The following is a 27,959-nucleotide window of genomic DNA, read 5'->3' as shown; positions in this document are numbered from 1 at the left end:
TTAATTATGTATATAATCTGATAATGAGTTTTACCTACTTATTTTAATTGTAAATTTGAAGCAATGGCTCGCAAAAATTCACATTCGGAGTATTGATTTTTATTGGACAATATAGTGTCAATCCTTTCTTGTTGCTTGATAGTGGCCTTCTTTTGCTTTGGAGGACTGTGGCCATTGTAAAAGGCGTTTATAACCTTCAATATTATGATATTAGTTTTGATGCATGAAAACCCTTCTGAATAATAAATTGTATAAAAAATAAACATTATGCTGGTTGCCTGTTATGAAAATACATTATTATGCTAGTTAATTATTATTACTTTCGACATTATGCAATTTGTTTTTATTTCACTTATTTTTATACCGAATCATCATTTCTGCAATTCAAAATTATGCAATTCAAATTATGCTAAATAAATATTCGCAAAAAGTTGTTATTAAAAACATTACACACCCCATGGCGGCGGGTTCTGTCTTGTCGGTCGACACACTCTATCGCGCTCTCGATAAACTTGTTAAAAGGAAATAATTCCTTCCAGGGCACTATGTCCAAAGGTCAAAACGTCCAAGGAGTCAATATGTCCAAGGGTCAAAACGTCCAAGGAGTCAATATGTCCAAGGAGTCAACACGTACAAAGGTCAAACCGTCCAAAGAGTAAATTTACCCAAGGAGTTAACACGTCCAAAAAGTCAATATGCCCAAGTGTCAAAATGTCCAGAGAGTCAATATATCCAAGTGCCAATATGTCCAAAGAGTCAATATGTCCAAGGAATCAAGATGTCCAAGGGGCAAATCGTCCAAGTAATCAATATGTCCAAGGAATCATAATGTCCAATGGTCAAAACGCCCAAGTAATCAATATGTCTAAGGAGTCACAATGTCTAAAGAGTCAATATCAATATGTCCAAGGTGTCAACAAGTCCAATTAGTAAATATATCCAAGTGCCAAAATGTCAAAGGGTCAAAATGTCCACGGAATCAATATGTCCACCTTCGTGGGTTAACCCACGGAATAGCTGGAGTTTACGTTATTTTGAAAACAATAATATTTATTTCTTTTTATACCTTTTTAGGGTTCCGTACCCAAAGGGTAAACGGGACCCTATTCCTAAGACTCCGCTGTCCGTCCGTCCGTCTGTCACCAGGCTGTATCTCATGAGCCGTGATAGACAGTTGAAATTTTCGCAGATGATGTATTTCTGTTGCCGCTATAACAACAAAAATACTAAAAAACAATAAAATAAATATTTAAGGGGCCTCCCATACAACAAACGTAATTTTTTTACCGTTATTATAGATAATGGTACGGAACCCTTCGTGCGCGAGTCCGACTCGCACTTGGCCGGTTTTTTATTTGATAGAGTCGAAAAGTTAAAGAAGGAACAAAGTACAAAAAGTATAGTAGTGGAGTCGACATAGTGTGTATTAATAAATAAACTAATTATTTATTAGTGTATTAATATTAGGTAACATAATAAATTTACTTTAGACATATTGACACCTTGGGCAAATTGACTCCTTGGATATGTTGACTCCTTGGATGTTTTGAGCCTTGGACATTTTGACACCTTGGACATATTGACTCCTTGGATGTTTTGACCCTTGGACCTGTTGACTCCTTGGACTTTTTGACCCTTGGACATTTTGACACCTTGGACATATTGACTCCTTGGATGTTTTGACCCTTGGACCTGTTAACTCCTTGGACGTTTTGACCCTTGGACATTTTGACACCTTAGGTATATTGACTGCTTGGACGTTATGACCTTTGGATGTGTTGACTCCTTGAACATATTGACTCCTTGGACGTTTTGACCCTTGGACATATTGACTCCTTGGACGTTTTGACCTTTGGACATAGTGCCCTGGAAGGAAATAATTAATGTAAAACTGTAGATTAACTGATTATTGGGCTTAAATCTCTAAATTGTGTGTAAAGTAACCTGTGAGTGTACGGATTGTTGTGTTAGTGGTCAAATAGACTGATTCTAAACCTACACGTCTCTGTTATTTCATCAATCCCTGAGAAACCCTCTCATAGGCATAATTTTACTCGAAGAATCATTAGGGCACCCTATTAGGGTTGTGGGCATGCCCATCGTGCCCACAACGGTGGATCCGCCCTTGCCGACGTAAAAAGAGTATATACATTTTATATATAATGTAAATACATTTTTATATTGTAACCTACGTAAGAAGAATATATGTTTAGGTAACCTATGGATTCTGATTGAAATTCACTCAAAGGAAACATTCTTTAAATTAGATTTGAGAAACTTACAGTCATGATAAAACCTAACACTTTATACTCTCGAATTTTGCTAAACTAACACTATAAACGGGTCTAATGCGATATTATTTCATTATTTATACCTTTTCCGACATTTCAGCTGGGTTGCACAACCCGTGTTCTTGGATGACTGACGTCCCAGCAAAATGTCAACGGAGATAACATGTGGCTTTCCATCTCCATTTCCAGAGAAGGGTCCCTATAAGGATATTTCACGTGCATAAGGTCCTTTCCACCAGAATCAATGTCATGAGGCATTCTGCCTTTCGCTCTTCAAAACCCAATCAGGACCCTTTGGTGGGAAGCGGCATATGAGGTAATAACACTAGACTGCCCAAAAATAGTTTATAATAAAAATGATATTATTATGTTGTCCTTCCGGATCGATCCCACCGACTGGGAAAGGGAGGCTGAAGACTGCGAGCACTGGAGGAAGACCCTGGGAGATGGAGTAGTTGCACACGATGAAGTATGGCTTAAACTCTTTCACACTAGGCGAGAACTGAGACACCAGCGCGCTGTTTTCCCACCTTCGTCACCGGGCATGACATTCTCCTGCCCGCTATGCGGTCGCGGCTGCCGCTCTCGAATTGGATCATTTAATTGATGTTAAAGGCCAATGATGATGTATAAGGTGAAATAACGACATAATATGGCGTTGTTATATTACTTAGCTGTATGTCAATTTTCTTGGTTTACATTGCATATTTTTAGATGTTTTGCGCTAGTGACTCATACGTAAGTTAAGGCGCTTGGCACACTAGATCCGATTCGCACATCGCTCCGACGTGCGAGCGGGATTTCGCACAGCGTTGTCTCGCTCAACGATTTGTTAGATGAGTTTCCCAAACGCAGTTATTCCTTGCAGATAATTTTCTTTTCGCCGTTATTCACAGTCGCAAATTTTCCCACTTTTTTAATTTCCCTGTCTTACTATTTCTCGGTAGCGACTTTTATGATCGCATTTGTTCACAAACGCATTTTTTCACTTTCGTTTTATTACTCTGTAGTATAGTTTCTTGCTCGCAATATTTTCCAAAACGAATTTTTTACATGCTTGAATTTGTTTACAAACGCGTTTTTTACATTCGTTTTATTACTCTGTAGTATATTTGTTGCTCGCAATATTTCCCTAAAACAATTTTTAACATGCTCGAATTTGTTTACAAACGCGTTTTTAGGGTTCCGTAGTCAACCCTTATAGTTTCGCCATGTCCGTCTGTCTGTCTGTCTGTCTGTCTGTCTGTCTGTCCGAGGCTTTGCTCCGTGGTCGTTAGTGCTAGAAAGCTGAAATTTGGCATGGATATATAAATCAATAAAGCCGACAAAGTCGTACAATAAAATCTAAATTATTTTTTTTAAATTTTATGACGTATTAAAAAAAACCACTTACTAGATCTCGTTCAAACCAATTTTCGGTGGAAGTTTGCATGGTAATGTATATCATATATTTTTTTTAGATTTTTCATTTTGTTATTTTAGAAGTTAGAGGGGGGGGGGGGACACAATTTTTTTCACTTTGGAAGTGTCTCTCGCGCAAACTATTCAGTTTAGAAAAAAATGATATTGGAAACCTTAATATAATTTTTAAAGACCTATCCATAGATACACCACACGTATGGGTTTGATGAAAAAATATTTTTTGAGTTTCAGTTCTAAGTATGGGGAACCCCCAAAATGTATTGTTTTTTTTTCTATTTTTGTGTAAAAATCCTAATGCGGTTCATAGAATACATCTACTTACCAAGTTTGAACAGTGTAGCTCTTATAGTTTCGGAAAAAAGTGGCGGTGACATAATCGGGCAGACAGACGGACATGACGAATCTATAAGGGTTCCGTTTTTTGCCATTTGGCTACGGAACCCTAAAAAAGGTAATCACGGTCTATATCCCGGTCGATGTAAGTCAGGAATCTGAGGTACTCAAACTTTAATATACACTTGCAAAGAGGACAAAAAAAATGCTTCAAATGCCACGAATCGAGGAAAACATACAATATGTATAAAAATGAAAACTTTTATTTTTTTATGCCAATCGATTTCATTCCTATCCACTCTATCCAGTATCAATAGGTCGACTTATGATAATGGTACATTACTTACTAAAAAAATACACATATTAAAGAAAACCTTTTCCAGACATGTGGAGCAGAATTTACTAATTACAGAGAGCAAAAAAAATAGCATGTGAAAAATAAGTTTTCATTTTCATACAAATTGTATGGGAAAAGTTTTCTTCGATTAGTGGCTTTTATAGCTGGAAAATTTTCTTTGGCCCATACTAGCTTTTGATCCTAGATAGGAATGGAATCGATTGGCATCAAAAAAAGTATATTTTGGGAAGGATTTGGAAATGAAAATACAATGGTAAACAGCTTTAATCAACGCACATCTCGAACAATAACAAAAAATTAAGTATCCACTCGTAGGTAGATAAACATAATGTTCCTTTGAAAATATTTTAGCTTGTCTTATGGATACTTATTATAATTTCAAAGTAAGTACCTAACAGTCTTAATCAACAGTCTTTATTAGTAATTTCTTTAAAGTACCTTCAACAAATAAATTTATAATAATAATAATTCAGCCTATATACGTCCCACTGCTGGGCACAGGCCTCCTCTCAGGCCAACAAATAAATTTACCTTCTGTAAAACTAAAATAAAATAGTTGAGCCTTTGATTGTTTGAGAACCACTGGCTGTCACTTTGAGAAAACAAGGTCGGGTAATTCCGGAACACTCTGTGACACGGAATTCTCCACTTCGGGTAAATCTGAAAATGTAATAAAATTCAGGCTATTTTTAGAATAGTTTGAGCCTATGTAAAATGGTTAAAAAACGAAAATCTCCTTAACACAAAAGCAGTCAATTCATTTACTCACCAAATTATAGAGTTAGCGATGGTCGTCTAATTCCGAATGTCAAAAAAGCGGGAATTTTTCACTCGCTCACTAATCTGAGCAAATAATGTAGCCGGGTTTAGTAGAATATAAGTGATATTAGTAATTTTCGGAATATCCCGATTTTCGGAATTAGCCGAGTGTACCTTACATTAAAAGATTAATATGGGTGCTACACAATTTTTTAAAAATATTATGATTATTTTTACATAAATACAAATTCGACTTTTTTTCAAATTATATATAATATACCCCCCCCCCCCTTCTCCCCTCTGGTAGCTGGCCGCGGACATTAAAATAACACGACAAGACGAAAAAACGGAACAGTGAGAAAACTATTAGGAAATATGGCTACGGGTGAAAAAACAGAAAAAAACACAAAACGAAACAAAAATAATTTATAAATTAACTGCAGGTTAAAAGTCAGACAAAAAAATATCAGAAACAGAAGCAAAGCGACTGTAAACATAAGCTGCAGAGGAAAAATTAACTGCAGGTTAAAATTCAGACAAAAAAATATCAGAAACAGAAGCAAAGCGACTGTAAAAATAAGCTGCAGAGGAAAAATTAACTGCAGGTTAAAATTCAGACAAAAAAATATCAGAAACAGAAGCAAAGCGACTGTAAAAATAAGCTGCAGAGGAAAAATTAACTGCAGGTTAAAATTCAGACAAAAAAAAATCGGAATCAGAAGCAAAGCGACTGTAAAAATAAGCTGCAGAGAAAAAAAGTGTTTAGGATAATCGCTTTCGGGAAAAAATGCGAAAAGAAAATTAGCTGCAAGGAATAACTGCGTTTGGGAAACTCATCTAACAAATCCGCTCATCGGAGCAACGACTCACGATTGTTTAAATTCAATAATACTTAGCTCTAAGTCTACTAGTTATAATTAATCCACGGCGTTGCGTTTGATGTATTAACCACCCATTGGCAAGCTATTACGCGATTATTACGCTATTAAATTATTAACGTGTCAGTTACCACGAACTATTATCTATACACGAGCTCAATAGCTACATATCGTACGTGGCTAATGATTAAACATTGGTGACTCGTGGAATTTTAACATTTTGGTAGAAAAAGATAAAGATAGTTTATTATTCAAGTAGGCATAATTATTACAATGCGCTTATGAACGTCAAATAAAGCTTCGCAGGCTCTAATCCTACAGCTCTGACCCAAGATTTAAATCCCCCTCAATTAGAGGAGGGTATCCCAATATGGACTGGCAAGAAAAAATACCAAGTGTGAATTACTTTTAAAGTTTAATAGATTACCAAAAAAAAGATTAATATTATAAAAAGTAAAGTTTAAAATAATAATAACATTATTATATAAAACAGTAAATAGAGAAACAAAATTCATTTATCATCAAGCAGTGTTTTTGTAGTAGGTTCCAACTTGGTAAATATTCCTGACATACTTGTAAATAAATTTTCGTGTTTTTTCTTGCACCAAGTATCTTTTGATTAAAAAACGACATTATTATATTGAAAAAAAGACATAATATTATGTGCTTGTTGTACAGTCAGCATCAAAAGTAGCGGATCAAATAACGCTTCATAAGTATCTACCATTCTGTAACGGCTTAACAAAAAGTGATGTCTTTAATATAGAACAACGAAGACTGTAAAAGATATACTATTAAACGCGAATTCTAAAAAAATATCTATATTTGGAAAAGGTATCCCGAATATCAGATACTTTTGGCGCGTTGTTTCATCCGCTACTGTTGATGCTGACTGTACTAATTTGCTAAAGGTACACTTTTTTTTCTTGGTTCTCCTCTCACTCTCACTGATCGTGAGGGAGATGGCTGGTGTGACCGGGATCGTGTATATCAATATTTTGAATTAAAATTTTTAGTCAGTTTAAAAAAAAAAACGATGTGTTCGATTAAAAGTAAAATTGCGCGTTTAGAAGCAATTTTCCATGTTTTTAGCTATTTAACAAATATTGACACAAATTTTAATTGAGCGTTTTAGACCTATATTCGTATTATTTTCTATTGAAGTTGTTTAATCAGGTTTCGAATCGATGTAGTTACTGAAGGCAAAAACATTCGAACCTTATGCCATGATTTATATTAAATATGTATACATGCCAATCACAGCTTTCAAGGGTCACTGAGCTAAGTCACGGAAGACAGACATGGACGTCAATTCAAGTATATTATTTTATTAGTACATATTCTATTTATAAGACTCTTATTTTAATTTTACTTCTTATCATTAGTTTTAAGTTTATTTATAGCCTATTTTTAATTTAGAAATAAAATTGTATTTGTTTGTGATAAGATTTAGAAATTCAAGTTAATATTTTGACATCAAAATAACACCTAAATGATTTCAGGTTTGGCCTAATGGCATAACTGTATGCGATCTTGTGATAGCTTTAAAGACGGTTGAGTAATAAATATTGTGGTGATTTTCTTGTAAAAAATACCTGATTTTTTGGGTTAGAAATCTTCAAGCAGTCCGTAGCAGAGCTGACCATAATAACTTCTTACCAACTACCACAGTAGACTAAAAACTATAGAAGCGAATGAAGTTGAGTTGGTAATCTAGGTAGCAGTCGATTTCAATATGTTCTCCAAATTCAAATCCATCGCCTATTTCTTAAAATAATTTACGAATATGACTCTTCCGTGGAATTAATATTTTGAAGTTTGAAATTATTCCTATTGATAATGAATATACAAATACAAACTTTGAGTTTACGTCTCAATGAATCCAGATATTCAACGGAAATGAAAGCGGCAAGCTCACAAGAAATTGGAAATACGAAGAAAATCTGCACATAAAATATGAGTACAGAAAACATGAAATACGAGCTTACTGCAAAGAAAATGAAGAAATCCGATGCAAGACTGTTGAGTCATTTGTCAAACAAAATGTCTTTAGGTGATTGGGGATGATGTATTTTCACTTCGTGTTCCGGGGCACGCTTCACGAAAGCTATTAACTAGCGGAAGTCTCTTTCTAATAAATAGGCTCTTCCACTTCTTCTACATACCTTTATGGACTATTTTTCTAACCATAGGCAAAGATGTCTTAAATAATGCTAAATATAAATGTTTTTACTGTGAGACGAACCATAAGGTATTGTGATTGACATCAATATATACAATTTATATAATTGTAATGTGGTACGTCCCACGGTAAAAAAGGAAAACAATATTAACATTTAAGTAAATAATAACGCCATATCTCGAGCTGGCTAAATAGAGAAGTTTAACACACGTTCATACAAAAAGAAAAAACGTCTTTTCACTTTTAAATATTTTCCATTCTCCTTGATTTTTAGTATGTTATTGACACAATAAAAAAACTATGTTTATAGGTGTTCCTGTTTTTAAATTTGCAAAACAAAAAAAACTTTTTTTTTTTCAAAAAGCCTAAACCTATAAACCTGGAATATATGGTAAAGCGATCGACATCCAAATCAAAGTATATATTAGTAGAAACCGTTTTCTCCCGAAATAGAATTTCATAGCAAAAGTACCGTTAGTTCGTTAGGATTGCAAAACTATTCTTCCCGCTTGACACCAACATGTGTTGTGTAGTCGGAACGTAAGTCTTCTCATCTGCTAAGGCATGTCCTCAGGGTTGGTTCATGTTGTAGACCTTATAGTGTAGATGTCGCTAGTGATGTTGTCACAATGTTGTGTTGTTGTGCTAGTGTTGTTGTGTAGTGTTGGTTAAATTCGCGGTGAATGACGGATGGTTAGCTTGTGGAATTGGTAGCGCGTTGGACCGGCAATCCAAAGATGTGGGTTCGAATCCTACGTTAACCAAAGTTTGATCATCGTTAATTTTTCTATTGTGATTGACATCTGTAGTGCGACATTGACAAGAGTAAATCTTAATTTTATGACAACTTTATAAAATAAGTTATTGCCAAAAAAAAATAGTACAACTTTTTTTATCGCTGACTAAATTAAACTTTTCTTCCAACAGGCAACTAGACAAATTAACATTCATCGAGACAAATTAAAAAAATACAAACACCATTACGTTACGTGTTTTTATCACAGAGTTCCTACGGCCACCTCCTGTGTCCACCATCAGATCGGGTCGGTGGTAATATAATATTGCATTATTACAAAACTTACATAGATATATGTGAAGTTTAAGCTTAATCTAATAATGGGAGTGGGTCTAAATTAGCTTGCAAGATTTGACCCGAATAAACATATTACAAACATTGCAAGTTATATAAAAGCTTTGAAATTATAGCCTTAGGACCCGGGTCCGTCCTTAAACTACGTCCAAAAGAGAGGTATGGGCATTGTGAATGTCATCTCGGTTTGTGTGGTAGGGCACAGCGCAGCGGATGTCATTCCAGATCTAGAGCAGAGCCCAACTGGGGAAGTACCTTACAAACAGCAGCCAAATAACACTAGACCCTACTCATAGTGTTGTGTTCCTGCCGGTGAGTAAGGTTGCCAGAGCTCAACGAGGGGGGGCGGGTTTAGGGTTGGCAACGTGCATGGAACTCCTCTGGAGTTGCAGGCGTACATAGGCTACGGAGACTGCTTACCATCAGGCGGGACGTATGCTTGTTTGCCACCGACGTAGTATAAAAAAAAATTGGCACTTCCGAAACACTGTTTTAAATTTAGTATTCGAAATTAATAAAACAATATAAATTATTGGAGGAAAATCCCCGAAACTTTTATCTATGTACAACTGAACTAATGTTGTTATCAACTTGTTTGTTGCAACTGCTTAAACTGGTCTAAACAATAGGGCCAACTACTGCTCCCTGCGGTACACCGCATTGGGCCATACAAATGACCTTCCGAACAGGAAACGCCTTAACAGCCATATTAACGCAACCCACGAACTCTACAAAACGGGCGAGTCACCTGTCAGTCAAGTTGAGTTACAAAGTCGTTAGTGCCGGCCGGGCCGTACGGGATTCGGCAAAAAATTGGCCGAATTAGTAAAATATACTTCGGGTTCCGTACCCTTCGAGTGTCAAAAGACCCAATTACTAATATACCAATTCGAGTTTTAGTTCATTCATTCATTCTTTTAAAATTATGGTTTCAGTCCAGTGGGACTATTTCGCCAGTATCAAGGTATTAGAAGCTTTAAATGCGACTAAAATTATACGGTTAGTACAAGACAGTGAACGGTGATTTTACCAGCTCTTGTAAAGCGATAGCTGGACTTTATAAATAGCTTGTGAACTACGGGCCGTTGAGTCCAAAATGGTGTTAAACGTGTTTCAAGATTAATAACACTGGTCAACAGTGGTTTTGTTGCCTCTGGTATAACATTGATTTCCGATGTATTTATGCTCACAATTTATGAAACTGTTAATGATTTTGGAAGATTTGCTCTACTTTTTTTACTCCATATTTTCATTTTATATTTAAAAAATCGCAATATATGATACGAAATATGCTGAAAATGAAAGCACATTCATAAATTTTGTGAATATATAAACTGTGTGTGTAAACTGTGCACTTGAAAACATATAAATTCGCACAGATATCTAGATATAAGTAACAAAAAAATAATGTTTTTTTTTTTGTAGAGCTGTCCATTCACTGCACACTATCACATTAATTTACCTACTATATTATAAACTATCGACACTGATAATAAATGGGCAAAAAACAAAGAAATTAATCACGACGCGTGACTATCAAGATGGCGTTCGAACCGGAAGTCCGCAAGTTTCAGTTATTCTACCTGTTTTCAATATGATACTGATCTGTCAGTGTCCTTTTTTCAACAAAAAACGTCAATTTTGACACTGACAGACAAGTATCATATAGGAAACAGATCGAATAACTTTATATAAATATGAAATTCTTGATGATTATTTTTTTTTCTAAGAAAACCCTTTTGAGATTTTTCATATTAAATTTAAACATTTAATAAAGTTATTTTTTTTTTTATACCACGACGGTGGCAAGCAAGCATACGGCCCGCCCGATGGTAAGCAGTCACCGTAGCCTATGGACGCCTGCAACTCCAGAGGTGTTACATGCGCGTTGCCGACCCTTTAAAAATCTGTACACTCCTTTTTTGAAGAACCTCATACTGTTGACCCTCGGGAAAACCTCGACAGGTAGCTCATTCCACAACCGGAGCGTGCGCGGGAGGAAGTTCCTCTTAAACCGCACAGTGCGTGACCATTTAGGTTCTAGGGTGTGAGGATGAACACTCTGCCGACGGCGGGCGGTGCGGTGATAGAAAGTAGCCGTGGGCATCATGTCAAACAATTCTTCAGAGCACAGCCCATTGTACAAGCGGTAAAACACACATAAGGAGGCAAAGTCTCTCCTTAGACTTAAAGGTTCAATACCGCTTGTGAGTTTGGGATCGTCGACGATTCGTACAGCACGTCTTTGAACTGAGTCGAAGGGCCCAAGCTGGCATCCAGGTGCTCCTGCCCAAAGGTGACAGCAATACTCCATATGGGGTCTGACTTGCGATTTATAAAGTAGCAGTCTTTGCCCCGGAGTAAAGTATCGCTTTGCTTTATTGAGCACACCGAGTTTTTTAGATGCCAGCGCAGCCTTCCCCACAATTATATACAACACAGTAATTCAAGGAACGAAACAGAAAGGTTGCATTTTTTATATCGTATATAATTATGATCAATTGTATCGTGTATTTATAATTTTAGACCAAAAGGCTTTTTATCGACAAATAGGATAAAATAATATTACTAAAAAAAGAGATAACATAAATCCAAACATGTGGGATCTAATCCTATCAGGGGTTAGACAGAGTTTATCACGGTTCATTTTTATGGACACTTATCCCTGTTAAAAAATGGTTAGTTACAAAAAAAATGGTTGCGTGATAACGTCATAAGAAAACATTGATGAAAACTTGCATACTTTTATTTAGGAATTGTATTATTATCACTGAATTATCATTATTTGGTTATGTGGTGGTGGCCGAGTGGATATGACGTCCGACTTTCAATCCGGAGGTCGCGGGTTCAAACCAAGGCTCGTACCAATGAGTTTTTCGGAACTTATATACGAAATTATCATTTGATATTTACCACTAGCTTTTCGGTGAAGGAAAACATCGTGAGGAAACCTGCATACATCTGCGAAAAAATTCAAAGATGTATGTGAAGTCCCCAATCCGCATCGGGCTAGCGTGGGGACTATAGCCCGAGCCCTCTCGCACATGAGAGGAGGCCTGTGCCCAGCAGTGGGACGTATATAGAAAGACTGAATTATTATTATTATTATTTATCATTATTTTGTATAATACAAAGAAGGAGCTACCATGGAGATCTATCCACAACGTTACCATAGAGATCTGTCCACAACGTGACACTTTTTTGTGCATGCTACCGGTGTACATATTGTTTCTGGTGTAAATGTTGTCCTTAGTTATCCGAGGCGAGAATGCTGCGAGCGTTATAGGTACTTTGACACCAAAAGCGACTAGAAGTGTTTTTATTTAGTTTCAATGGTTAAGGCCGTTTTTGTGCTTTATCTGTGTACAAAAGAACCATTTTAACACATTTTAGATGTTTAACAAATTCCCGGATACTGTGCTCATTTTTTTGAATAATATTAGCATATTTTCGACCAAAGTTATCGAATCGGCGAAAAATATGCGCGGGCTCTAACCGAGTCGATTAACGTCGGAAACGGAAATAGTAAATTAGGGAGGCTTTCACGGGCTGAAAGGCTCTATTGAGCGGTGTAACCTAGTAAAGTTTTGAAAGTGCGAAGTTTATTATGCGAGTTAGATTTTAGATATATATAATACAGTTTGAATTGGTAATAGGATAAAGGTACTTACTAACTTTTCGATAATTACAGATTTCACTTTAACTAATAACCAACTTTGTAATAATTACACGTTTCAAATAAAATCAATTTATATACGTCGACTAAATTTTTAGTTCTCCATTCTACTATTGAAAAACATGTTTAATGATATAATAATCAACTCTTATTTAAAAACAAAATCGTTCGTACTTTCTGAATTAGGTTAATTCATTAAAAAATTTAAAACTAGATGATTGACAGAAAATTTAATGCCAAGCGTTAGATGCACTGCCAGTTACGAGAATATGAAAATTTTAACAAATTGTGAAATCTGAATAATACTGGGTTAAATAGATGAACTTATAGTTTTCTCATTTATTAAGTAGTTCTTGCTTTATGCTGTTAACATGCCTCACAGTTCAATTTTATAGATTCCAAACGACACTCTCCCAAGACAATAATACTTGAAATCAAAACCAAGAAAACTACCAAAACTCAACGAAGAGAATCAGAGGAAGTCACCAGCACTAAAAACAAAAACAATGTCTAATAAAAGATCGTGGAACTTGAGAACAACACAAAAGAAGTGATGCTCCCCGCAATTACAAGTCGAGGTTGGAATTGTGTTAAAGGAGTTAAGACTTCAGTACTATTTAAGATGAAGAATAAAATATCCTGAATCCAGTATCTTAATCAACACTACGAGTATATTATTATATATATAATCATAGAGATCAAAATAAAAGATATTATTTAAATATTTCTTTCTTTACTTTCTGACAGATGCATCCGGAAAGATAGGCCAAAATAGCGACCGAATTGGCACCACAGCACACCCGAGGCATAGGCAAGTCAAAAACGAGATGACGAGACGACCTGGACTATATTTGTGGCGACTGGGGCGAGCATGCACAAAGCCGCGACGAGTGGTGGAAGACAGGGGATTATTTTGCCGAACGGTATAGGACACAATATATTTAAAAATATAATTTGTGGCTTTGCTGGTTCAGTCCCAGTATATCATCGTAATACTTGCTTTCTTATAACATCGTACAACATAACAATTAGTCTAAAATATTAAATAAGTACTTTAATGCATATTTTGCGAATATGTGTCACACTCATGGTAATATTAGTTATGTGTACACACACCTACTAATAATCATAAAAATTATAAGACGTTTCATTTATTAACTCTTTTTCATTGAAACTTTATAATATATACTGGCTTCTCCAAACAGCGATTAAACTTCTAATATGTTTCTCCAAACTTGCAAAGCTAACAACGTGATAGGTATCATCATTTAGGTGTCATTCTGTTATCAGTGTATGTTCAAATTGGCCTGAGTGTGATGTTTATATGTGTGTAGAATTCCACCAAGGACGAGCAGTTGAGTTGTACGTTTCTCGAGAACGTTCTCTGTTTTTAATGGGAAATGTTCTTGCTCGAAAATATTTCCCGTAGGAAGCGGAGAACGTTATCAAGAACGGCACAACTCTACGTTCGTCCTTGGTGGTGTTTGATCATCACCAATTGCCAGTCTACACACTTATACACACCATTAACTCAACATCCATAATTACTATATTTTTAGTAGTTCAGTGCAATCTCGTCAGAGTGGTCACGGCATATTATGTTAGTTCGATTTGTTTTCTCATGTCTCCCATATTTCTTTTATATTTCTTCCAATATTCGTCAATTATATTCACATTTCTTTCTGTTTGATTTCTTCGAATATTATTCATTGTACCCGGCCTGCCGTCCGCGTTTGCGCGGCGGGCTAATGCAAACATTTGCCCTTTTCCCCCAGTTCCCTCTCCACGCATTACACTAACGAGATCCACTGGAAGTTCGGACATTACGTGGAATCAATTTGATGTCTTCAATACTAGCCATGTAGATAAAAGACAAAAGAAATAATAAATTAATAGTTTAAAAAACACTAGAAAAACACGCTTTTATAAATGCACGTAAAAAAAGCCTGATCGTGTCCTTAGTCCATTACGTGGCCTTTTCCACAAGTGTAAAGACAACTACGATACGATATTCCATCATGGAATGCCAGTGCCTATCTTCCGGCTTCATCATCAGACCTTGAAACCTAATCGTGGTCAAAGTTTATTACAAGACTTCTCTAACAAATCCAAACACAGCTATGATACGATGTTCCATCGTGAAGTTCCAGTTCATATCTTCCGGCTCCATCATCAGATCAGTTCGACAGTACCATATTATTGTATTGTCGTCAGAATGACATACAGCTGCCAATTTTCATAACGCTACGATCCTTGAGAGATGGTTAAATTAGTTACATTAGATTCCATTACATAGTTACATACAGGTCGACCTAATAAAAGCGTGCTAAAAAAAACAGATCGCAAATTTTTCAATTAACAAAATGTGAAAATTTATTCGGTTCGCGAAAATGGCCAAATGGACTCAAATAGATTTGGCTTATAAATAGTTCAGCATACAGGGTAAACTGTTTATCATGAATCGACATATTTATTTTGTAAGTCCATACTCGATGAACAATTGCTTGCACCGCCATTTTTAGGTATCTTATTCGTTTAAAATTTTTACACAATTTTTACATTACAATTTATAGCCGTCACGAAATTGAAGTAGAATATATTCAATATATTTATAACCCCTTACAACCTGCTGGCTGGATACTGTTTTAACATGCATTGTCGATAATGTCAACATGGTACAAATAAAGATTTTTAATCGTATAAATAGCTAAAAATGCCTCTTCCGTATCCTTTCTCAATTCCAAAATAAAACAACTTTTCATGAAATAGTCGCCGGTACCGAGACATAATTTAATCATGAGGTTGGTTCAAAATCTTCATAATTTTGGCCAGTTTAGCGTTCCTACGCCAGCCCAAGATGACAATCGTAATTATAAAAACGCCAAACGACATTTAAATCTTCTTCTTCCTCGCGTTGTCCCGGCATTTTGCCACAGCTCATGGGAGCCTGGGGTCCGCTTGATAACTAATCCCAAGATTTGGCGTAGGTACTAGTCCCGCGGCCTCCGGATTGCAGGTCTTACGCTCTTACCGTTAGGCCACCAGCGCTTCCGCCTTTAGACATTTAAATAATGTTCAGAGATAGTCACGTAACTTTTCGTTATCCAGATATTTTATTTATTTTACTTTGGCCTTTGTACGCTTTTCACCTTGGCTAGGCTTGGCCAGGTCACTGACGACTCTATCCAGAAAAGGACAGAAATTTACTGCTATTTTTTATTCGTACCTAATCCGCGAGCGTATTTAAGAGCTGCTGTATGTAGCTTTTACGTAAGCCAATTTACGTCCGGCAGTTGCTGAATGCATCAGACCTAAACCCGTACCATTTCTAACCAGTGCAAAATCCTTTAATGGCTTATTATTAGATTTAGACGAACTGTTTGGCCTGGGCCCACAAACACTATTAAACAGAGAATATTCTGTCGGTGGATCGGACGAAATTGGCATAAGGCCACCGTGAAGTCCCGATTTGACAGCATTAGATTTTTATCTTTAAGGAAACGAACAAACGCAGGAAACAGCAGTGGAGCTGTGTCATATAATTGTAAGTGCGTTCGATGAAGAGACGATGTTTTTGTATTGAGGTGTTTAAAAATCATCTGAGGCGATGGACATAGTTTTATTTCCAAGTCCAGGGCGAACACATATCAACGCGATCGTCGACACAAAAAGAGAAAACTTTTTTCACCTCTAAATATTTTTCATTCTCCATAATTTTTAGTATGTTATTAATGTTATTAACACAACGAAAAACTAGGTTTATAGGTTTTCCTATTTTTTTCAAAATATGCAAACTATATATATATATATATATTTTAACTATATACCTAGAATATATTATTGTAACAGGCTGACATCTACATTTATTTATTTACTCTCTTAGAAATTATTGAATTTGTTTGGAGTGAATTTCGCGCATAATATTCGCACTTGTAATGTGACAGTGGCATCCGGTGACATCTGGCGGTGAATGACAAAACTAGTAGGTAGTTTACTCATGATAATATTGCATAGTACAATATTTGTTTATAATATATTTTTCAATATAAATTCTTAAGTAATGTTTATTGAATAATCAATTAAACACAATAAACTACTTCGTAAGCTTTTAATTTATTTATGTTATCTTTAGAGATGCCATCTGTTGTAAGGCAGATCAATCTAAATACGCGGGAATAAAAGTGACCAATCATAGACGAGGATAGTAAATATTATCCAATCAAAACTCTGCATTCTGGTTGGGCTTAGGAGTAGGATTAACATGGCGGTTTAGGGGTTCTCATGGGGGGAACAAGGTTATTTAAGGAACTGCAAAGTGGATTCGAGATCTTTTGCCTTCAGCAGAGCGTCGAGTCAAGAAGGAATCCTGTGAGTGTTAGGTTGTAAGGAAAACCATGTGTCTAAGCTTGTTTGCAGATACGTCTATTAGCGGCCATCTTCAGGAGATATGAAAAGAACAGCGACTGCAATGGGCGACGCGCGGGTCGTATTGACTTGAACCATGGTTGTGAAGAACTGTGTGAGCCTACCACGGGCAGCTGTCGAAAGGGCTACATTTCACGAGCATCGGGTCTTAAAGGTTCTTAAATTGTCACTGTGAGTGGCAAATCATAAGAAAACCGTGTATTAGAACTTGTTCGCAGATACGAGTATAAGCTGCCACCTTCGTTGGAAGCTTAGCGTGTGGATACGGCCAACATGGGCGGGAAGCTGTAGGAGCTTCATCCGGACCATGGGCGTGTTGAAAACCACAAAACCATCGTGGGTCAGCTGCCAAACAACTACGTGTTACGGTGCGGTAATTTCATATACCTACTTAATTATTTGCATATCATTTTATATCTTGAGGAAACCTAAAATACATATTTCGTTCATTCATAGGCTCCAATGTTTGCTTAATATCAGTAGGATTGTAGGCTTGGTTGATACCAACGAGTTGCCCATAAATAAAATCATTATTTCTATATATGAATAGCGGGTAGGTTGAATAGATCGCGTTGGGTACCCTTCATTGTGGAACGAGATGACGATTCTTGTGCTCTGTGAATGCAAGTCGGATTCTTGTACGAGAGTGTTATTTTAACTACGACGGCAAAATGGATTGAGATATTTAATTTCATTAGTTCAGTGAATTTCTAAATCATGTATATGCTTTTTAAATATAATCAATTTTGAAGATAGGTAAATCAGTGTTCGTGTGTAATATGATTATAGGGTAGGTAGATGCATTCAATTAGGTACGATAAGTACTTGATTTGAGTTGTGAAATCATTAGCAAATAAATGAATGTATGTTTAGTAGTAAACGAGCGCGTTTATTATTGTGGATTAACCGTTTACGAAAAGAAGTGCAACGTATGTATTTTCCATGTTTTAATTCAATGGCAAGGGTGGAATGTGACTAGATTTAGATATAGATGGCATAAGTAGATGTGTTCAATTAGGTTGATAAATAACTTTAGTTGGGTTACACTCGGCGGTCATTTCTTTATCGTTTTATGTAGGTTTAGCCGTCAATATCAGTCGTTATTACCATATATAGTATAACATGTAAAGTCAACGAACGGTGTAGGTAATTTAATTCATGAAATGTTTTAACATATATTTAAAATTATTTATTTCTGAATTCTCGGTTCATGTACGAGGAATATCGAGTCCTGTCAGCGGATCCTAAGGGCGCCTGCTTCGTGTCTCGCCATCAATTCCTGGGGTGTTCTGCCTTCGAGAGCTTCAACGCTTCAAATCAAGATGCGGACCTCGCAGATGTGGGCGAAGGTGAAGATTCACTCCGGTGCAAGCTAGTAGACACGGTGCGTTGGTTCTGAGTTATATGTTATCTCAATCTTGACCTGACATATCTATATATCACATACTTTCATGTTTCAGTGTTAGTGAATTACAGCACTTTGATTGAATATGCAGGTTGATAGGTTGAGTGTATTAATTATGATGTAATACATAATTCACCTTTTACAATACTACAAAAATAATTGGTTGTGTAATTATTTGTGCGCGCGTATATAGGTATACGGCCACGTTTGTTTAATTAGCAACCAAGTTCATAAACTAGATTGATATAATTGTTTGGTGAATGAGTTTTACAAAATACTTATTTATTTAGAATGTTATACAAATGGCTAATGACGTAATATTATGTCGCAATACATTATAGGTTTTATTCAATGACTTCTTACAGTAGCTTAATTACTGTGGCTACTGTTATAGGTATTCTGTACGCCACTAAGTTTAGATCCTTTGACTTCTACTATTATAGTTTGATTATCATAATTGAAATGATTCTTCCTTCGAATGCCTAGTTGCCTTTATTCATATAGATACTTAGCTTCATATATTCCGTAGGGCGTAAATGTTTAACTCGATTAGAATATTAAGCACTATTTTTGTCTCAATTTCCGGTTCACGGTGGTTGCGGAGCGAGTCTTGTTCCATCAGCGGCTTTCGAGTGTCTCGGTGTCTCCGAGCATCCTCGTCGGTACCTGATCAACCCCACTGCCACGGGCGCCCAGATGCAAGACCTACCTTCTACATGAAGAGGCTGGCTGCACTACGCCGCATCTGTATCTCACGCCTGCACATTGTATCCAGTGCACCGTCCATTTGCGTGGAACGAGAATTGATCCTGCCTTGCCTTGTCTTCTCATCATGATGTGAGAGCATCGAAGCCCCATCAAGCAGATCTTAATACCTAGCGGTGACGTAACCTTTCAATAAATTATACAAAAGGTTTTAATTTCATCTTATTTGTAGGTAGATAACTGGTGCCTATTTGATACTTATTTTATGATCATGATTCCGTTTTATAGGTACATACCTAAGTATATTACGTATGTTGAAATGTTATTGTGGGTGTATATATTTTGATCATTTGGTATATAGTTTGATCTGTATTTGCCAATGTATTATACCTGCCCTAATTTATTTGTCATATTGAATCAAATCATATGACTAGAATGTGGTTATTACATTTTGGATTATGTCCAATTGAGAGGATATTATATATATTTACTAATCAATTGTAGTTGTTGAAACCTGTCACAGTGGTTTTATAAGTGGCTGTTTTAACAATGCGGTTTTTAGTTATATTTGGGATTGTCGTTGCATTTGATTGATCCCAGTTATGACTAAAGGTATCAAATCCTAAACCGACTGGCTTGTAATATAATTAACAGTTGTACTCTTTGCGAGATGTCGCATATGATAATTTAGTAAAATGGCTGATCTCATGATATTAGGGGCAACGCTTATATCATTGTCTTGTATATTTTCGTTCTTGGTCACTCATGTCATTTATTTACTATTATCCCGGTTTCAGTACTTGATAGTCTGAACCTTACGTGTAATATTCCATTAGGCTACATGCCTCAGGTACTGCAGACGGTGCAAGGTCCAAGTGACTTACCTATGGAAACATTTCACGTGGGATTTGCGGCTCGACATATTAGGGAGTTGTCCATAGAGCGGTGTATGCATGATAATTTTATGAGATTCAAAAGGTTGCCTTATAGTTGACTGCAACCAGCTATTTTATTTTACAGTATATTAAGGTGATAAAGTTGTGTGAAGCCAGACTACACCCCGTCGATCCTACCTAATTTTATAGCTTATTTATGAATGTGTTATCATAAGTACTAATACATTTTTACTTATATTTGATCAAAAGGTATCAAATCTTAATCCAACTGGCTTTTAATTTAATTAACAGTCTTACTCTTAGCGTGACGTTGCATATGACAATTTAGTAAAATGGCTGATCTCATGATATTAGGGGCAACGCTTATATCATTGTCTTGTATATTTTCGTTCTTGGTCACTCGTGTCATTTATTTACTATTATCCCGGTTTCAGTACTTGATAGTCTGAACCTTACGTGTAATATTCCATTAGGCTACATGCCTCAGGTACTGCAGACGGTGCAAGGTCCAAGTGACTTACCTATGGAAACATTTCACGTGGGATTTGCGGCTTGACATATTAGGGAGTTGTCCATAGAGCGGCGTATGCATGATAATTTTATGAGATCCAAAAGGTTGCCTTATAGTTGACTGCAACCAGCTATTTTACAGTATACTAATTAAAGTAATACAGTTGTGAGAAGCCAGACTTCACCCGGTCGATCTTTATAACACATTTATGAATACGTTATCAATACGTCAATCACAACATAAGTGCTAACATATCTTTATTTATATCTGAGCATATTACTAAACCTTATATATTATTAATAGAACTTGCTACAACTTCTTGTTTCATAATTTTCTTTATCTTAAAGTAGGAATATTTTGATCTCCTGATGTATCCCACAATGGCATTTTATAGGAAGAAGGTAGGGTTTATTATAGTAGTCTTGTAAGTAGTATTCAATAATTTTGATAGGATTTTATAATTTCCTATTGGTTTTAATGCACTTAAAATAGTGTTTCATTTTATTGACATGGTTTAATATTCGTCTTTCTTTAAGAACGGATATGTTTTGTGCTTGTTGGAACATATTTCAGATTTTATTTTATCATGTAACATGTCTCACACCTCAGAGAGCTCGGGTTGTTATTTATCATGATGTTGGTCTATATTTACCACTAAACGATCACGCCATACCTAATTTAAATGAGGTTTTAATTTGTCTTTATCTGACACATATTTTGTTATGTTTGTGTACAGGTTAAATTGGGCAGTCAGGTTTTTGTTCCGTCTTGTTTTCCTGACTTAGGTATTTGGCCCTAGCAATCAAGGCGGTATATCCGAATGGGTCCTAATCAGACTTCATTGGATATAGAGCTCATAAATTATTGAATCATACTCAATCAATTTTAATGCAATAAATCAAATTTATTAGCATTTAATACCTTGTTTATTTTATAATTCATCCCCTATAGCCTAGACCCTTATTTACAAAATTTCAGTATTACTTTCCAAAGGTTTCAATAGAGTTGAGGAAAGTAACAGTATTTCAGCTTACAAAGCTTTTGTAGTAGAGTTTAGCCAGGCTAAGATATCACAATATGGTTTAAGCCGTAACCAGGATATTAACTTATTATTTATTTTATTTTCGTGCCTTTTAAGGCACAATTTGATGTTCGTGCAATGGTCTGGGGTCGAAAGTGAGACATGTTCTTTATCTGTACTGTGTTCTAACAAGCATTGTTTATATGTAAAACTGAACTTTAGGCTGATTCGTTTCGTATACTTTCCTTCCATCTTGATATATTTTACTAGGTATCGTTGTTCACAGATGGTATTACCGTGATTTGTTTTATAATGCTTTGGTTTCTTTCAGTATCATGCACCATACACTACAGTTTTCAATTGACGTTTTACAATTTATTCGATTTTTCAGTAGAGTTTTATGATATATTTTGATTTAAATTACAATGATTTAATAATGATTAATTTAATTTAAAAATTTGATTTATTCAAATTTTAATCTACACTATTCGGTTTAGATTTTATGAGCTCTATGAAAATGTATTGTGACAGTTTTAGTATACTAACTTTATTTTGAAAATTTCTTCATTTTATTTTTTCCTTAACATTCGTTGTAGTAGAATCGTACAAATTTATTGTTTTGTTGATAAAGGAACAGTAATATCAGTGTTGGAGCGAACACTATTGATTTTCATTTACTTGTACTGTGTGTGTTTATATAATTTTATAATTTCCAGGATACATTATTTTAATTGGTACGTATAAATACATATGTTTAGTCTTTTACGTGTAATATTTTACAATTGTGTACTATTTATATATCGACATTTTTTTATTTTAGTTTAGCCGCTATGTGTGTCAGTCTATCTCACAGTAGCTTATAGATGGTTGTATTAATTTGGACGCGGATTTTTTATTTTGAAATTATATTTTAACGATGGCACTGCGATATATCTTAAAATCGGTCCTTTCATTTTATTGCATTGGTGTTTATTTTCATGTTAGTGATCTTATTTTCAGTTTTCACCGACAAAGTAGGCTATTGAGTTGATAGTGACATTACCTTTGGTTCTAAATTGCGGGTTTTTTGTGTTTTTTAGTTAAATTATACCGGACGGTTGGTTTATAGGTGCTATATAGTAATTATGTCAGTCATGGTTATAGTGTTTATAAGGGAAACCGATTTAGTTATGTTGTGATATCTTGTTACCTTAAATATAATAAAACGTGACATACATGTTATTTATGTTTATCGGTATATTATTAATATTATTATAGCCTTTAGTTAGTTAGTTAGTTAGTTAGTGCTTCTGGGCATTTTCCGCAAATCGACAACCATTGTGCCTATTTTGCGTGAAACGAGGTAGCGCTACTCTAACCACCCTAGCTCCTCCACGAAGCCTAGCAAAGTTTCCAGGTTGCTAATTGCCTCTCCTAGTGTGCACGGAGTCCCTAGGTATTTGTTCCTGTATACTTCTACCTGTTTGCAGTCTAGGAGAATATGTTTTGTTGTTTCTTCTTCTTCCATGCACGCTTTGCACATGGGGCTGTCTGTTTTACCCATATTGCGTAGGCGTTTGTTAAGTGTGTTATGTCCTGTAATTAATCCTACTATTTTACGTAGTTGGTGTCTAGGTGTTTTCAGTAGTATTTTGGTGAGTTTGTGGTTCAGTTCCGGTAAAACATCCTTGGTCTGCCTGCATGTGTCCATTTCATTCCAGTATTTAGTGTGCAGTTGTCTGTGATGTAGGTCTAGCCGGTTGTGTATATAGGATATTGGTAGGGGTATCATGGGCTCGGGTCCATATGCCGGCGTTTCCGAACCTTTACTGGCCAGTTCGTCCGCTGCATCGTTTCCTCTTGATCCACTATGTCCCTTTATCCATTGAATTGTTACTTTGTTGCCTTCTTTGCTCACTTCCGTGAGGCTTCGATGACATTCGAGTACGAGCTCTGAATTAAGGTTGTCGCTGCATAGCGCTTGTAGTACTGATTTACTGGTTTTTTATACTACGTCGGTGGCAAACAAGCATACGGCCCGCCTGATAGAAAGCAGTTTCCGTAGCCTATGTACGCCTGCAACTCCAGAGGAGTTACATGCGCGTTGCCGACTCTAAACCTCCCTTTCAATCGTTGAGCTCTGGCAACCTTACTCACCGGCAGGAACACACCACTATAAGTAGGGTCTAGTGTTATTTGGCTGCGGTTTTCTGTAAGGAGGAGGTACTTCCCCAGTTGGGCTGACAGTATTAGTATTAGTATATTTTCGTGTTTCACTTGTAGTTTTGTTATAGCATTGCAAGCTTCTATTATTACCACACATTCAGCTTGTAATACCGTGTTATGTTCTCCCAGGGGTTTTGAGATGTGTATGTTCAGGTCCTCCGAGAAGACACCACATCCTGTACCTTCAAATGTTTTTGAGCCATCTGTGAATTTTCTTAGGTTTGTTTGGTCTAGTCCTTCTTTAGGATCTTCTGTTAATGATATGGTGTATTCTTTCCAGAAGATCATAGTTTTGGTGTTTTGTCGATGGGCGCCTCCAGCATGGGTAGTTCAGAGATTATATTTTCATAGATCTTCTTGTACGATGAGCAGAAGGATGTCCATAGGTTTAGCTTTTTCAACCGAAGAGCCGTGGCAGCCACTTCTTTTTGTATGTATAGGTGTAATGGTAGGAGTCCTAGCATTATTTCTAGCGCCGCATTCGGAGTAGTTCTCATACAGCCGTCGCAACCACACATGCTAGTCTTTGTGTTTTGTTTAGTTGTCTACTACCGTGGTTAGCTGGGTGCGGGGCCACCATACGATCGCGCCGTAGCTGATCATTGACATTATTACCATTTTGTATAGCCACAGTATGATGTGAAGAGCAAGTCCCCATCTCTTGCCCACCATCCTCCGGCATTGCCAAAAGGCGACTGTTGCTTTGTTTAGTTTATTGTCCAGGTGTTTGTTCCAGTTCAGTCTATCATCCAGGATTATGCCTAGATATTTTATATCCTTTGAAAGTGTCAATCATATACCAAAAAGGGTTGGCAGTTCGTAAGTACCCAGTTTTTGTTTGTGTGTGAAGAGAATTGTGTCGGGTTTTTTTTTTTTTTTTTTGGTTTACCGATAGGTCATTCTCCTTGCACCATTTCTCTACTATTTTCAGTGCTGTCTGTGTGAGATCCCACAGTGTGTTTATTACTAGGCCGCTGATTATAGACTTTATTGCTGGAAACTAAACTGCACACCATTGTTTATCAGTTTTATGAGGTTTTCAGGATTTAGTGTCCAGCGTGTCTCGTGACATATAGGCCTCTTCCAGCGTCTTAAATTTTCCTCTATCGTTTGCTATTTTGGGCCATCTTGCTCCTCTAATTTGTAAAGTTTTTTTTTGTTGCCATAGGGAAATGTGTGCTTTTGATTACTTCTTAAAGGATCTTTTTTTTTCTATTTCGAGGCTTATTTGATTTCTAAAGGATATTAAATGCACAGGTACGCATAACTTTCTGCATATTCGATATTCATCATTGACTTTTTTTGGCTATATTTTCTTTGGTTGTCATTACTTTCGGTTTTGATTTGTCATAGTCTCACCAGCTACTCTGCTTGCCTCTGTGTTTATCGGTTTTACAACTTCTTGTAAATACTTGCGATGTCAGTTGTTATTTTTTATTAGTATTATTACTCTGGTAAACTCCGTAAATATACTAAGGGCGATTGTAACAGGCTGACATCTACATTTATTTATTTACTCTCTTAGAAATTATTGAATTTGTTTGGAGTGAATTTCGCGCATAATATTCGCACTTGTAATGTGACAGTGGCATCCGGTGACATCTGGCGGTGAATGACAAAACTAGTAGGTAGTTTACTCATGATAATATTGCATAGTACAATATTTGTTTATAATATATTTTTCAATATAAATTCTTAAGTAATGTTTATTGAATAATCAATTAAACACAATAAACTACTTCGTAAGCTTTTAATTTATTTATGTTATCTTTAGAGATGCCATCTGTTGTAAGGCAGATCAATCTAAATACGCGGGAATAAAAGTGACCAATCATAGACGAGGATAGTAAATATTATCCAATCAAAACTCTGCATTCTGGTTGGGCTTAGGAGTAGGATTAACATGGCGGTTTAGGGGTTCTCATGGGGGGAACAAGGTTATTTAAGGAACTGCAAAGTGGATTCGAGATCTTTTGCCTTCAGCAGAGCGTCGAGTCAAGAAGGAATCCTGTGAGTGTTAGGTTGTAAGGAAAACCATGTGTCTAAGCTTGTTTGCAGATACGTCTATTAGCGGCCATCTTCAGGAGATATGAAAAGAACAGCGACTGCAATGGGCGACGCGCGGGTCGTATTGACTTGAACCATGGTTGTGAAGAACTGTGTGAGCCTACCACGGGCAGCTGTCGAAAGGGCTACATTTCACGAGCATCGGGTCTTAAAGGTTCTTAAATTGTCACTGTGAGTGGCAAATCATAAGAAAACCGTGTAAAAAAAAAAAAAAAAAAAATTTCAGCTGTTTATTTCAATAAAAAAAAAAATCACATTACGTAATCTTAAACTTAACTACTAATCTTAAATTCAAAAGATTTTTTGAGTTAAGGAGTCTATATGAAATATTTATACATTTTAATTATTATTAGTTTTAGGTACATAGGTCATCTAATTAAATGATTTCGGTAGACTGCCCTCTTATTTTAATAAAGTATTTTTTAATCATATTTCTAGCTTGTCCACTTGTTCGTCCTTCTATAAGTTTTAATAATTCCTGTGGAAATCTATTCAAGATACTCGGTAACATGCACTTCCACACTCTTTGCCCGTATACATTGTTTGTTTTTGCAACTTCAAATGTCGGGAGGTTGGCTAAGTTACGTAATCGCGCAGGTCGTGTTTTTTTTCTTAATTCTGTTATATGATTATAGTATTGAGTTACAATGGCTAGATCAACTTTTTCATATACAGTTAGCACTTTACAGTATTTGAATAGATTTTCATAGTTATCTTTGAATTTATATTTGATTTTTGTAGGTACAATCGTTTTAAGTAGACGTAATTGTAGGTTGTAAATGTCGTTTAGATATGTTTTATATGTTCTTCCAAAGCTCTCCAAACCGTAACTTATGACTGAATCGGCCATTGACATGTACAAAAGTCTTAATGTAGTGTAGGGAACTTTGTTTTTAAGTACAAATAATTTTGACAAGATAGCTCTAAGTTTGTTACAAACATGATTAATATGTGGATTCCAGTTGAACTTCTGGTCTATTTTTAGTCCAAGGTAGGTGTGTTCCTTTACAGTCTCAAGCTTAGCACAATTACAGTCCGCGCGGGGCATGTGCATACATTTATGTTCGTGGGCCACGATCTTAGGCGTCAAGGTTACATTTTTATAAGGTGAGTGTATATACATAAGTTTGGTTTTAGAATAATTTAGCGATAGACCTAGATCGTGGGCCCATTTGCACAATGCATCGAAGTCGTTTTGCATCATGACCTGCGCAGTTTCCAAGTCCTCGTGAGCTACAATTATACATGTGTCGTCTGCGAATTGATATACAGATCCATGTTGGAATATTTGACACATATCGTTGACGTATAATAAATATTCGGTCGGAGCTAAAATTGAGCCTTGTGCTGTGCCGCATAAGGTTGGAATTAGGTCGCTTTGTTCGCCTGCGATGCTGACCGCGTTGTGTCTGTTAGTATGATAATTTTTTATGAGTTCCAGCATGGGTCCTTGTATACCATTTTGTTTTAGTTTTTCATATAGTGTACTGTGACGTAAAGTATCAAATGCTTTAGAAAAGTCTATCATTATGGCGAGTACATGGTGTTTTTTATCTAGGTAGTCATTGATTTCATCAGTAAACAAAGACAAAAGTTGCGACGTGCTTTTATTCCGTTGGAAACCAAATTGCTTTTTGTGTATAATGCCGTTACTTGATAGGAATGTACTTATTGAGTTACCTAGGTATTTTTCTATAATTTTATCTATGACGGATAAAATTGTTATCGGTCTATA

At 36.0% G+C, this 27,959-nt stretch overlaps 1 protein-coding gene and 1 long non-coding RNA gene across 2 annotated transcripts in view; one reads left to right on the top strand and one right to left on the bottom strand.

Annotated features, from left to right (window-relative positions):
• LOC133526867 (uncharacterized) overlaps positions 1–27,959 on the bottom strand; it is a 278,043-nt gene that overhangs the window by 206,391 nt on the left and 43,693 nt on the right. The window lies entirely within an intron of this gene.
• LOC133527087 (uncharacterized) lies at positions 3,116–5,849 on the top strand. Its single transcript, XR_009800819.1, has 2 exons — positions 3,116–3,234; positions 5,688–5,849. It is a non-coding gene; the product is annotated as an uncharacterized LOC133527087 (long non-coding RNA).

This window comes from Cydia pomonella, chromosome 17, assembly GCF_033807575.1.
Source record: "Cydia pomonella isolate Wapato2018A chromosome 17, ilCydPomo1, whole genome shotgun sequence".
Lineage (NCBI taxonomy): Eukaryota > Metazoa > Arthropoda > Insecta > Lepidoptera > Tortricidae > Cydia > Cydia pomonella.
This window is presented reverse-complemented; position numbering and strand designations above follow the sequence as displayed.